Below are 13,160 nucleotides of genomic sequence, written 5' to 3' on the forward strand. Positions count from 1 at the left end.
CACTCCCCCAGTGCTTTGCCTCGGTGTGGTGGGATCAGGTCAGGTAACAATGATTTTTTTAAATCAACCCTTAATATTTCTGCTTGTAGGATAGTGTAGCTCCGGCTCAACAAACAATGAGCTTTTGTAAGGAATCCCTTCAGCTTCCTTAAGGTTTACCAGTCTGTGGTATGATGTGGAGGATCTGCATAAACCAAAGCCTCTGTTGGGGCAGTGCTGGGCCTGCAGTCAGCCGCAGCTGCAGCCTTCCTGCTTGAGCAGCTTCATCTGTAGGGAGCCCGAATCACCTTGCTGCGCCCTCCTCTCTCCTATTGTAATCACTTGTACTAGTCCCCTCTACTTGCTTCACTACCTGTTTTGGTTTGGCCCTCGTGCTTAGCTGTGTTTTTTAACCTCTGCTTTATTTCTCAGCAAGGTCATGCCATGATTTCTATGCATGGCTTTCGGGGTCACCGTTGAAATACCCTCTCTTTCATCACTAACCTTCAGTCAGCAGGCTTTAGCCTCCCATGTTGGCATGGAAACAAGACAAAAGGAGTATCTTCCTACATCTTCACTTCCTAAATTGCTGACAATTATACCACTCCAAGTTAAGAAAGCAAATATTTAGCATTTAGGCTAGTTTTGTGCATTTATTTCTGAAGACAACTTCTTCACATCTGAGTTTATATATGCACAAATGAACACACATGCACACATTTATTTTAGATAAAAAATGTAAGAAGAGGTATGCAGCAGAGTAGTAAAGTATTCACTTTCTGAAGCCACACTTGATGAATTCCCCTCTCTACCTCTTGCCAGTTATATATTTTCAACAAATTAATATTTCCCTACCTAAATTTTATTGTCTATAGAATGAGCATAACAACACTATTTTTACCTTGTGCTTGTTAGGGAATTTGAATTAATTTATATGAAATAGAACAACAATGATCATAATGCCTTTTTATATCTATATCTATCTATTTATCATCTCTATTTATCTGCCTCTCTACATCCTATTATCAAACTAACAGATTAAAGAGCAAACCTAAGAAATAAGAAATTCTGGCTAATGTTATTTGAATATCCACTATGTCTCACTCTGATAAGAATTTAATATGCATTAAGTTATCTAAATTTAAATTACACCTTTTGAATTTACTGTTTCACGCTACAAAAATATTTTCTATGAAGCCATTTTCTCATCTATAAAACAGGTATAATATATCTTCGTTGAATTGTGAGATATTAGATATAGTAAATGCTAGGAAAAGTATTTAATGTATAGATACTGTTATTATTGTTGTTTCTATTATTACTAATAGCAATATCTTAGTGAAAAGAGATTGTGTTCATTCATAGACCACCATATACCTACAGGTACCATGATAAATACATGATTATTTTGTAATGTTATAGGTGTCCTGGTGGTATAGTGAAGGTAGGTATTGGACTGCTAACCACAAGGTCATCAATTTAAACCCACTGTGTGGGAGAAAGATGCAGCTTTCTGCTCCTATAAAGACATACAGCCTTAGAAATTCAAAAAGGCTGGTGTACCCTGTCCATAAGGTCTCCAAGAGTCAGAATAGCAGTGAGATATAGGTTAAAGAGAGAATGAATATTTGATAAGTCTATGGATGAAACAATAGCAATAATAAGACAGCTACTGAGTCAATTCCAAGTAATAAGGACTCTTTAAGACAGAGTAGAATTGCCCCCCAAGTTCTCCTAGGCTGTAAATCCTTATAGAAGCAGACTGCCACATTATCTATCCTACAGAGTGGATAGCAGATTTGAACAGCTGACCTTTTGGTTTGCAGCATAGCTTTGTAAACTCTGCAGCAGCAGGATTCGTCATGGTAATAATAGGGGGGAAAGAAAACAATTATAAAATAATCTTCTGAAAACCTTGGTGACTGTATATGCTTTAAAATTGCTTTTCCATTTAGGCAACTTTAACACAGTTGAGTGTTTTGTAAGCTCTCCCTCGCACTTTAGAATTTTAGATGATAAAAAAGGAGTATTTTTTAAAGTAGTCCCTGTTTCTTTTGTTGTTGTTGATTGTTATTTATTTATTTCTTCCAGGAACAATACACGGGTCTCCAATTAGTTGCAGGTGCAAATATTATGCATGCAATTAATTGTCTTCAAATGGTTAATTATGGGCAGGATTTGCTAATTTGGAGTGCAATTAACTACTTGCACTTATTCTGAGAATCCTCGTAGACAATTGTGTCTGCAATTAATTTACAAGGGCCATTACAGTGGAAATCTTGTACTATGAATCCAAGAATTGAGTGGGAGACTTTTTCAGAAGGAGGATTTCGCCGTGGGTTAATTGCATTGACTCTTCCCTTTGGCTTCTTTATGCAGGTGGACTGTAAATGTGGTTTCTATGAGTTGCTTAGGCGATAGATGCTAGAGCGGAAGCTGAACAGAATGGAAAAGTCAACTATACCGCTACTGAACCTGAAGAGCCCTTGGGGTACCAGGCCTGGAGACCCAGGCCTCAAACATATTTTTAGTGTTCATACTTATTATTATTTAGTCCTATTGTTTACCTTTACGTACATTTTTGACACAGCCATGCAATAATGTTTGCAGCAATAGGAGTCATCAAAACTCCCCAGGGAATCCAATGTCTTTCCGAAACACAAACCTTTAAAATGGTCTTGTTTGTACAGTTGTTGAATTGATCACAGATAAATATATCCTCATAAGCAATAATAGTTTTAAAATTTATTAAATTATTTCTAAAGCTCAACCTTTCAGTTAATTGTAGTGATTACATGATCATATATACTATCTAGAATAAATATATATATTAGGCATAATTGCTATTTTAATTTTGTCTATACACTCAAAGGTTGATGCTTGTAAAAGTGGATCTGGAACTCATATCATATCTGAATGATTCTCAGTCTGGAACTTAACAACTATGCTATATTAAGAATTTAAAATTGGAAGGACGCTTCGATCTCAATCTTATCCCATCCAACTTCTTCATTAGACAGATGGGAGAACTGTGGCTCAGATAGCTAGCTGAAGACAAGCCAGCCTTAGAAACCAGATTGCCTGATGCCCAGTCCAATATTCTTTTAACTAGAATGAGCTGCCAAAGGAAAATTGTGTGTAGTCAATTTGTCTATTATCTGTTCATTTTTTAAAAGTCATTTTATTGGGGGCTCATACAACTCTTATCACAATCCATGCATACATCAATTGTGTCAAGCACATTTGTATGCTCATTGCCCTCATCCTTCTCAAAATATCGGCTCTCTACTTAAGCCCTTGGTATGAGCTCCTCATTTTTCCCTTCCCTCCCCCTCCCCCATGAACCCTTAATAATTAATAAATTATGATGATTTTGTCATGTCTTACACTGTCCAACATCTCTCTTCACTCGCTTTTCTGTTGTCCGTCCCCCAGAAAGGAGGTTATATGTAGATCCTTACAATTGGTTCCCTCTCTCTACCCCACCTCCCTCCACCCTCCCGGTATCGATACTCTCACCACTGGCCCTGAGGGATGTACGTTCATTTTTGATAAAATATATTTACTGTGGAAGTTCAAATGTTGAGGTGTCTCGATGTTGGCCATTGATTGAAAATTGCGCTCCTCTTTGAGTGCCTCTGAGGACCATACATGGGTTTCCAGCAGGGAGGGTTAAAGTGGCAGTGTTTTGAAGGCTGGATCAAATGTTCTTGAGAGGCTACTCTTCACATCTGTTTCTTCAGCATTAGGATGGGACAAGTCACCCAAGGGGACACCCTTTCTCATCTGGCCCCAGCATTAGTGCAGGGTAGCTCACAAGCACATTGATCTCCAGTGGCAGCTGCTGTTAGTCCATGGTGTCGGGATTCTGGGTACACAGGGCATCACCATGTTATTGAAAGGAATGGTGTAGCAAATGTACCATTATGGGAAAATTAAGACAGAAAGTTTCTTTTCAAACATGCGATTAAATCATCTTGAGTTATTATGTAATTGTGACTTAGGTTCCATCTCCATTGATGACTATACTCAGATACGGCACTGCAATCCCATTTTATGTTGGCTGGTCTATGTGGAATTTCACTTAGCTGCATTCTGTTGAACATTGGAAAGCTGTAGGCAACAGAGCGGAAGCATGCTGTAAATTAAATGCCATGTATAGAAGTCTCTGACGGGTTTGGGGGAGGGGTGGCCAGCACAGAAATTACAACTGCTTTTCAGCATTTCTTGGACGTTAAGCTACTTTTTTGAATAGAAATCAACCATGGGAGAAGGAGAGAACGGAATCTACCCTAATTTACAGATGTTCTGTATGTAAGACATTTTGCATATTTTATCACCTTATTTGTGGTTGCTAGTGGCCCACCAGCCATTTTGATTTACTCTCAATGTATATGTGAATGAAACATTGTCCAGATGCGTGCCATGTTCGTGACCTTTGACGTGTTTCAGTCCATTGTGGTTATTGTGGCATCTCATCTTATTGACGCTGCCTCATTTTTACTTATCATGGTACTAAACATGATGTCCCTTTGTAGCTACTGATCTTTCCTGATGATTATTTCCTAATTGGAAAGGGGGAACTGATTACAAGGATCCACATGTGACCTCCTCCCTGGGAGATGGATGGCAGAGATGGGGGGCGGGGGGAGGGAGACTCCAGATAGGTCAAGATATGACAAAATAACAATGTGTAAATTACCAAGGGCACATGAGGGAGGGGGTAGCGGAGAGGGAGGGGAAAAAAAAGAGGACCTGATGCAAAGGGCTTAAGTGGAGAGCAAATGCTTTGAGAATGATTGGGGCAGGGAATGTGCAGATGTGCTTTATACAATTGATGTATGTATATGTATGGATTGTGATAAGAGTTGTATGAGCCCCTAATAAAATGTAAAAAAAAGAAAGGAGGAGAAAAAAAAGAAAATGATTAGGGCAAAGAATGTACAGATGTGCTTTATACAATTGATGTATGTATATGTATGGATTGTGATAAGAGTTGTATGAGCCCCTAATAAAATGTTAAAAAAAATAAAATAAACCCCTAACACTGCTTTCCATGGAGGAAATTCTCATCATCACTTAAAATATGGGGCAACTGAATCTGGAACAACTTTCCAACTTAAAAACTTGCCAAAATCCACAGTTCACAATTGCAAGGAGTTGGAAACAACCCAAATTCCCATCAACAAGTGAATGGATTAAAAAACTGTGGTGCATACATACAGTGGGGTACTATGCATTGCTAAAAAGAAGGGATGAACACATGAAGCACATCACCACATGGGAAGAACTGGAGGAAATCATGCTAAGTGCAGTGAGCCAAGCACAGAAGAAGAAATATAACATGAATCCGCGGAGGTAAGTTTTATATATATATATATAAAAGAGAGAACAGAAAGTTAAGTGCAAAAGGGGCACAGGGAAAAAGCTACTGTATACAAACATTCTAGGGTGAGGTCCAGGCAGTATGACAAGGGCCAGACCAAATTCAGGGGTACTTATGATAGCCAACAAAAACGGGGGTAGAGGGAGGAAAGGGGAAAGGGGAAAAAAAGATGGGCGATGGGGGAATAGGGCACTGACTCACCCAAGGGGAGGGTATTGTTTGTGTCTCCACAGGGAAAAGAGCAGATATAAAGCCAGTGCCAGATGAATGCAGTGTGCCAGCAAGGAGTGGGGAGCCAGTGGAGGGGCCTGAGGGCTTGGCCCCCATACCAGCTACCTGGACACTGCCCTTCACCCCAGAAGAATTCACTGGAAAGGATGGCACTGAAGCTGCAACTAGGAGAAAGGGGCCTGTTCAATCAGAGCAAATGGGAGAAAAGAAGGGGGAGGAAGAGAGAGTAGAGCACATCTTGGCTCATCAGACCTGGAAGACGATGTCCCCACTCTGAAAAGCCAATGGACAGAGTGGAAATATGGCTGATCCCACTATGAGACACACCATCCCTTGATGGCCCAGGCCCCTAAGGAGGACAACACGAGAGACTCAGTGTCGAGACTGGCCCAGATTGACCCTGTGACACTGAGGCAAACCACTAAAAGCGTGCAGCAGAACAACCGTGGGAGCAGAGCAGGAAGCCCTTGAGGGAGTACAAAGGACAGACTCTGGGGCCAAAGCATGGTACCCCATAGGACCTGACTGAAGGACATGCCTAGAGATCAAAAATCAGACCTTGATCTATTCACAGGTTTTTCTTTAAAAATTTTTTTTTCTTTTAATTAATTTATTCTCCTATGGATAATTGGTTTCCTTTATTGTTGTCATAGCTGTGTTTTCACTCATCGCCTATCTTGCTATGACTTGATTTTTTGTGCATATTATTAACTCTACAGATCTAATGAGATATGAGAGAGTGGATGAATAGTCTGGAGGAGAAAACAAAGGGACCAATGGTTCCGGGGGGACACGGGAGAGGGGGAGGAGGGGGAAAGAAGGTGGTGCTGACCAAACCAGGGACAGGGGAGCAATAAGTGATCTATAATCAGTAGCAAGGATGGTGTGAGAGGCCTGGTAGGGATTCAGCAAGGGCAAGGTAATCAAAAGAAATTACTGAAACCCAAATGAAGGCCGAGCATGATAGTGGGACAAAAGGAAAGTAAAAGGAAATAGAGGAAAGAACTAGGTGACCAGAGTACTTATAGAAGTCTAAAAACTGGAATGTACATATGTAAATATAATTATATGAGTGTACAGAAACAGACATGTGCATATATTTATAGGTTTAGTACTAATGCAACAGATGGACATTTGGCCTCCACTTAGGCACTTACTCAATGCAAGAACACTTTGTTCTACTAAATTGGCATTCCAGGATGCACACCTTCCCAACATGACTGCTGAAGAAACATGTGTGCATAAGCAAATGTGGTGAAGAAAGCTGACAGTGCCCGGCTATCAAAAGATATAGCATCTGGGGTCTTAAAGGCTTGAAGATAAACAAGTGGCCATCTAACTGAGAAGTATCAAAGACCACATGGAAGAAGCACACCAGCTTGACTGACCATGAGGTGTAGAAGGGACAAGTTATCAGACATCAAAGAACTAAAAAAACATATCAATGGGTGTCCACCTTCCTGATATGATCACTGAAGACAAACGTGTGCATAAGCAAATGCAGTGAAGAAAGCTGACGGTGCCCGGCTATTAAAAGATATAGCATCTGGGTTCTTAAAAGCTCAAAGATAAATAAGTGGCCCTCTAGCTCAGATGCAACAAAGCCCACATGGAAGAAACACACCAGCCTGTGTGACCACGAGCTGTCGAAGGGATCAGGTATCAAGCATCAAGGAACAAAAAATCATACCATTGAAAATGTGGGTGAGTGCAGAGTAGAGACTCAAAGCCCGTTGGCAGCCAACCGGACACCCTTTACTGAAAGGTTGTGGGGAGGAGATGAACTAGTCAGGGTGCAGGGTAGCAACGATGAAACATATAACTTTCCTCTAGTTCTTAAATGCTTTCTCCCCCCCCCCCACTATCATCCCAATTCTACCTTACAAATCTAGCTAGACCAGAGGACATACATAGGTACAGATAGCAACTGGAAACACAGGGAACCCAGGACCAATGGTGAGAGTGGCGATGCCTGGAGGGTGGAGAGAATATGGGGTAGAAAGAGGGAACTGACTACAAGAATCTACTGTAGCCTCCTCCTTGGGGAAGGGACAGCAGAGAAGAAGGTGGGGAGAGACTTCGGATAGTATAATACATGACAAAATAATAATAATTTATGAATGATGAAGGGTTCATGAGGTAGGGGGGAGTGGGGAGGGAGGGGGAAAATGAATAGCAGATATTAAGGGCTCAAATAGAAGGCAAATGTTTTGAGAATGATGATGGCAACAAGTGTACGTATGTTCTTGACACAATGGATGTATGTATGGATTGTGATAAGAATTGTATGAGCCCCCAATAAAATGATTATATTAAAAACGTGCCAAAATCATATGTCACTTCGTGCGAGAAGAGCTGGAAATGAAGAATCCACGTGGTCAAGGGAGTTCATTCTTTTTCTTGAATAATGTTACATTCCTTGAGACTGTCTGTAGCATGTCTCTGAGCAAGTCTAGATTCTCACCATTTTGCATATAATCTCCAAATCAAAGACTTTCTTCTTCCACATAGAAAAAAAGAACTTTGCATCGATGAATCTACAGGGACAGGAAGTAGAATAAGGACTCTGGGGAAGTACACCGGTGGTGGGGGTAGGTGGGGATTGGGGGGGGCTGCGTAAAAGAGAGACGCTGAAAAGGAGTCCAGGAAAGAAAAGAATGAAGACTGGTTGTGGTAGCAACTGTACAAGCTACTGGATATGACTGAACTATGGAATGATGTCAGATATGTATTAGCTCCAATTAAAGAAAAGATGCATTGATATTAATGGACGGGGGGAGGAAAAAGAACTTTCCCCTTGATGTTATTTTATTTACAAAGAGTTGTGTGGCATGGGGAAACACCTGATATTTATGTCCAACAATGTAGTGAACATTGTGGGGTGATAATCATTAATCAGAGGGAATTGTCAGAGGACAGATCATATCTTTAAGATGCCCTGAGTACCTTTAATCTGCCCAGGTTAATAAATACTGATCTGCCTAGTACTCTGTTTGGTAAAGTCCTAGACCTGCTTTGTATCTCTTCTATTATTCTTCACCTTATATTTGCTCACGTGATTAAATTTCTCATTTTTTATTTTAATAGTTGTTGAAATATCCTCCAAAATTTCAGTCCCAATGTGATAATTCACAATGATCTCTGTCCTGTGTCAGGTAAGCTTGACTAGAGAAGCAAACCCATGTATGTGACATTCATGTGTGTAAGAAAGAGCTTTATATCAAGAAAGCAGCCCAGTCCAGATCAAGACCATATGTCTGATAACAGTCCATAAGTCCCTCTTTAGACTCACATAGCCACGTGCAATGATGCAGAATTCAGGAAGATCGCAGGCCTCTGGGAGCAAAATCACGTGGATCCATGGTGGTGGAAGAATCAGGTCTCAGAGTAGCTCACCAGCGGGTGAAGAGAGAGAGTGGCGAGGAGGTTCCCAGGTCCCTCCTTATGAGAAGACCACACCACAATGAGTCACAATCAGGCTGCTATCTGATTGACAGATGGAATACCTCCCCTACACTTTTATACATTTTCAAGTTGACATGAAGTTATGTAACTATGGCAGGTTCCCAGTACACATTGCATTCTGCCAAAGCTTTCCACTCCACTGCATGAGAGAAGTGTCCTGTCAGATCAAAACGTGGACCCTCTAACGGCAATCCCATCACAGGCAAAAAAGCATCCTTTAATATTTATAAAACATCCAGAAGACTAAGAAAATATTTTTTTTAAGAAAAGGATGGGATCCTAGAAGGAAACCCTGTCAAGGCACTATGTGGCAAAAACAAACCCTTCACTTAAAATCAAGTTACATCTAATTTTTAACGAGTAGATAAATACCTCGTAGTATTTTCTATTGCCATATCATGCATAGCATGTATAGATAAGTGATATTGTTTTTGGTCCCATTTATATTAAAAGAGAGTTAACCAAATGAGTAAATTAAAACATAATGAGTTAAAATAAATAAATAAATAAATAAATAAACCATAATGAGTTTAACCTAAATTGTAGGGTTTCAGAGCAATTAATAAAGCTGAAAGTTGAAAGCTATCTGCTAAGCAAATCAAAGATCAAGGAATATATTTATTTTATTGAATGCCAGTTCTATGTATCAAGTTACACAAATCATTTTCTGTTTTAAATACTATAAGTGAGTAATTGGAATATTCAGGAATAGCTGTAACTGACTACAACATACAATTTGCACCTCAATTCTAGGTCGAATCACTAAAGTAGCTTGAGAATCATTATCCGTGAATCAGTCAACCTGGATTTGAACCTAAACTTTTCTCTTCACTGGCTCTGCAAGAAAAAACACCCATAATTCAAAGTTTCTGTGAAGCTTTGTAAAAATGAAATTAATGTTTTTTCTATTATTTTAAGAGGTATTATACTCTATGCAAAGTATTTGACACACTGTCTTTCAACTAGTTTAAGCTAAAAAAGGATACTAAGTATTAGCATTATGATTTTATGCACTATTGTGGTTTAAATATAATTCCACAACCGCAAGGGGGTGATTTGCAGTTGCACTCAGATCTTTTTCAAACATTCTATGTAGATATACTCCCACGTTCATAGCTACCCCACCTCCAGCACATTCGAACACTGCTGGGTCCTATGCCAGCCTCGCAATCATTAGACTTGAGTCCATTATTACAGCTGCAATGTCAGTTCATCTCTTTGAAGGCCTCTCTTCTATACTGATCCTCTACTTTACCAAATATGATGTCTTTTTCCAGGGATCGATCTTTCATGATCATGCTAACATGTCAAAAGTATATGACAGGAAATCTCACCATACTTTCTTCTGAGGAGCATTCTGGATGTACTTCGTTCAAGACAGACCTGTTTATTCTTCTGGTAGTTCACGGTATTTTCTATCTTCTTCGCCAGCACCATGTTTCAAATGTATCAATTCTTCTCCAGTCTTCCTTGGTCATTGTTCAACACTCCTATACATCTGAGATGATGGAAAATACCATTCTTTGGGTCAGGTGAACCATAGTCCTCAATGTCCTCTACAACACTTTAAAGAGCACTTGTACAGCAGATTTGCCAAATGTAATTCATCATTTAATTTCTTGAGTGCTGCTTCCATGAGCAGTGAGTGTGGATCCAAGCAAAGTGAAATTCCTGACAAATTTAATAATTTATTCATGATATTACCTTTTGGTCAAACTCTCTAACGTCTGGGGACCTTAGACAAACCGCCTTCGCTTTTCCTAGTAAAACTGTTTTTCAGCAAAAAATTAAAAAAGAGAATTTCCCTTTTCTTTACAGCAAAACATTGAAACCTGTAGTCCTTGATCTTCATTAGCAAGTGCTTCAAGTCCTCCTCACTTTCTGCAAGCAATAATGTGTTATCTGCATATCACAAGTTATTAGTAAGACATCTTCCAATCCTGGTGCCAAAGTCTTCTTTGCATATTCTTGCTTTGATTATTTGCTCAGTGTGCAGATTAAGTAATTATAGTAATACAATACCACCTTCATCCATACTTATCCTGATTTTAAAATAGATAGCATCACCTTGTTCTGTTTGAATGAACACAATAAAATATTCTAGAACTTTCATTGTTCTCAAGGCTATCTGTAGTGTGATATGATACACACTGTCAAATAACTTTGAATGGTAAACAAAACAAAGTTAGCATCTTCCTTGTATTTTCTGTTCTTATATATAATTCACGTAGTGTCAGCAATTTTATCCTTCTGGTTACACAAACTTCTGACAACAGCTTGGATTTTAGGAACTCCTTGTTTGTGCATTGCTCCGATCATTGTTGGATGGTCTTCAGCCAAATTTTACTTGCATGTGACATCATATGGTAATTTTATTCGACAATTTCTCCATTATGCTGTATCACCTTTCTTTGCAGTAGGCACATATATTGATCTCTTCCAGTTTTGGCCCTGTAGCTATCTTCCAAATTCTTGGCATAAACAAGTGAGTCTCTCTAGTGCTTCATGAGCTTCATTGATTTGTCAATTTCTGGAGCCTAGATTTCACCAATTTAGGGTGAATTTATTCTTTAGAACGATTGGTTCTTCATCACAGACTACCTCTTAAAATTGATGAATGTTGATGAATTATTTTTAATATAATCACTTTGTTTATTCCTTCTATCTTCTTTGATGCTTCTTGCATTGCTTATATTTTGTCCTTACAATATTTCCATATCTCAATTCAAGGCTTAAGGCTTGCTCTTCAGTGCTTTAGCTTGAGATGTGCTGAGTGTGTTCTTCCTCTATGGGTTTCTAACTCCAGGTCTTTGCACATGTTATTATAATAATCTACTTTGTATTCTTGACTTGTCTTTTGAAATGTTCTGTTCTGCTGATTGACTCCATCGTTTCTTCCTTGTGCTTTATCTACTCTCAAGTTTCCATCTTTTCTGACATTCATTTTGGCTTTTCTAACTTTCCTGTCTTCTTAAATGGCCTTTGCTTTTTCGGTATATGATGCTCTTGATGCTATCCCACAGCTTTGTAGGTCTTCTGTAATTAATGTTCAATGCCACATCTGTTCGTGTGATGTTTTCTAAGTTCACATTGCACATACTAAAAGCCATGTGGTGCACTTGCTTTCATTTTCTTCAGCTTCCGCCTGAATTTGCATAGGAAACAATTGATTTTCTTTTCAACTTGGCACCTGACCTAGTTTTCCTTGAAGTTACTGAGCTTCTTCATCATCTTTTTTGACAGATATGATCGGTCTGATGCCATCTGGGGAAGTCCACGTTCACATTTGATGATTCTGTTATTGAAAAACAGCATTTGCAAAGAAGAAGTTATTGGTTTGGAGTGGTTTTTTTGTGGGGGAGGTTAGTCAATCTTAAAATATTTCTTCAAAGGAAAGTAAAATATGTATAATTGTGTCCTTCTAATCGGTATTTAAAATTATATAATAGCACTGAAGAGCAAGAGCCTAACCTATGAAGTTGTGAGTTGCATTTAAACTGATGATTTCTGTGTCAATGACTTTAGAGAGCATTTGTTTAGTTCCTCATCAATAACCATATTGACTGTTCATGAATCTTTAGAAAAACACTCTACTCAAGTCATGCTGTGGGAAAGTGCCGTGGCATCCATTTCAACTCCCATCAAACCCATGCACCACCAGGAAACACGACATAGTCCCGTACCGTCCTCACCATTGTTTTTGTATTTGAGTCCGTCGTTGCAGCCATCTTGTTCTACCGTTGTCATATAGGGTCACGATAATACGTTTGAATTGTGCTGGTGGCGATGATTTGAATTTTGGTATTGAAATGGACTTTGCCTTAGGCATGTTTGGATTTCACCATCTCTAAAATGAGAATGATGACTTTAAAAAGGAAGAAATCCTTGAAAGGATAGAGTGAGATGTGATTGTTCAGTGCCTTTGAGTGAGTTCCAAGTCAAAGTCACTCTGTGTAGAGCAGAAACTAACATCGCCTAGTCCTGAGCCACCCTCACAACTGCTCTTTGTTCGAGCCCATTACTGCAGCCACCCTGTCAATGCATCTTATCGCGGCCTTTGTCTTCTTTTGTGCCTCTCCACAGCGTGCCCTTCTTCAGA

General features: G+C 39.3%; 1 pseudogene; it reads left to right on the forward strand.

The window, feature by feature from the left end:
• The first annotated feature begins 5,281 nt into the window (after positions 1-5,281).
• Positions 5,282-13,160, forward strand: part of LOC142455406 (prolyl-tRNA synthetase associated domain-containing protein 1-like) — an 80,666-nt pseudogene continuing 72,787 nt past the window's right edge.

The sequence above is a fragment of the Tenrec ecaudatus genome, chromosome 8 (assembly GCF_050624435.1).
Source record: "Tenrec ecaudatus isolate mTenEca1 chromosome 8, mTenEca1.hap1, whole genome shotgun sequence".
NCBI lineage: Eukaryota > Metazoa > Chordata > Mammalia > Afrosoricida > Tenrecidae > Tenrec > Tenrec ecaudatus.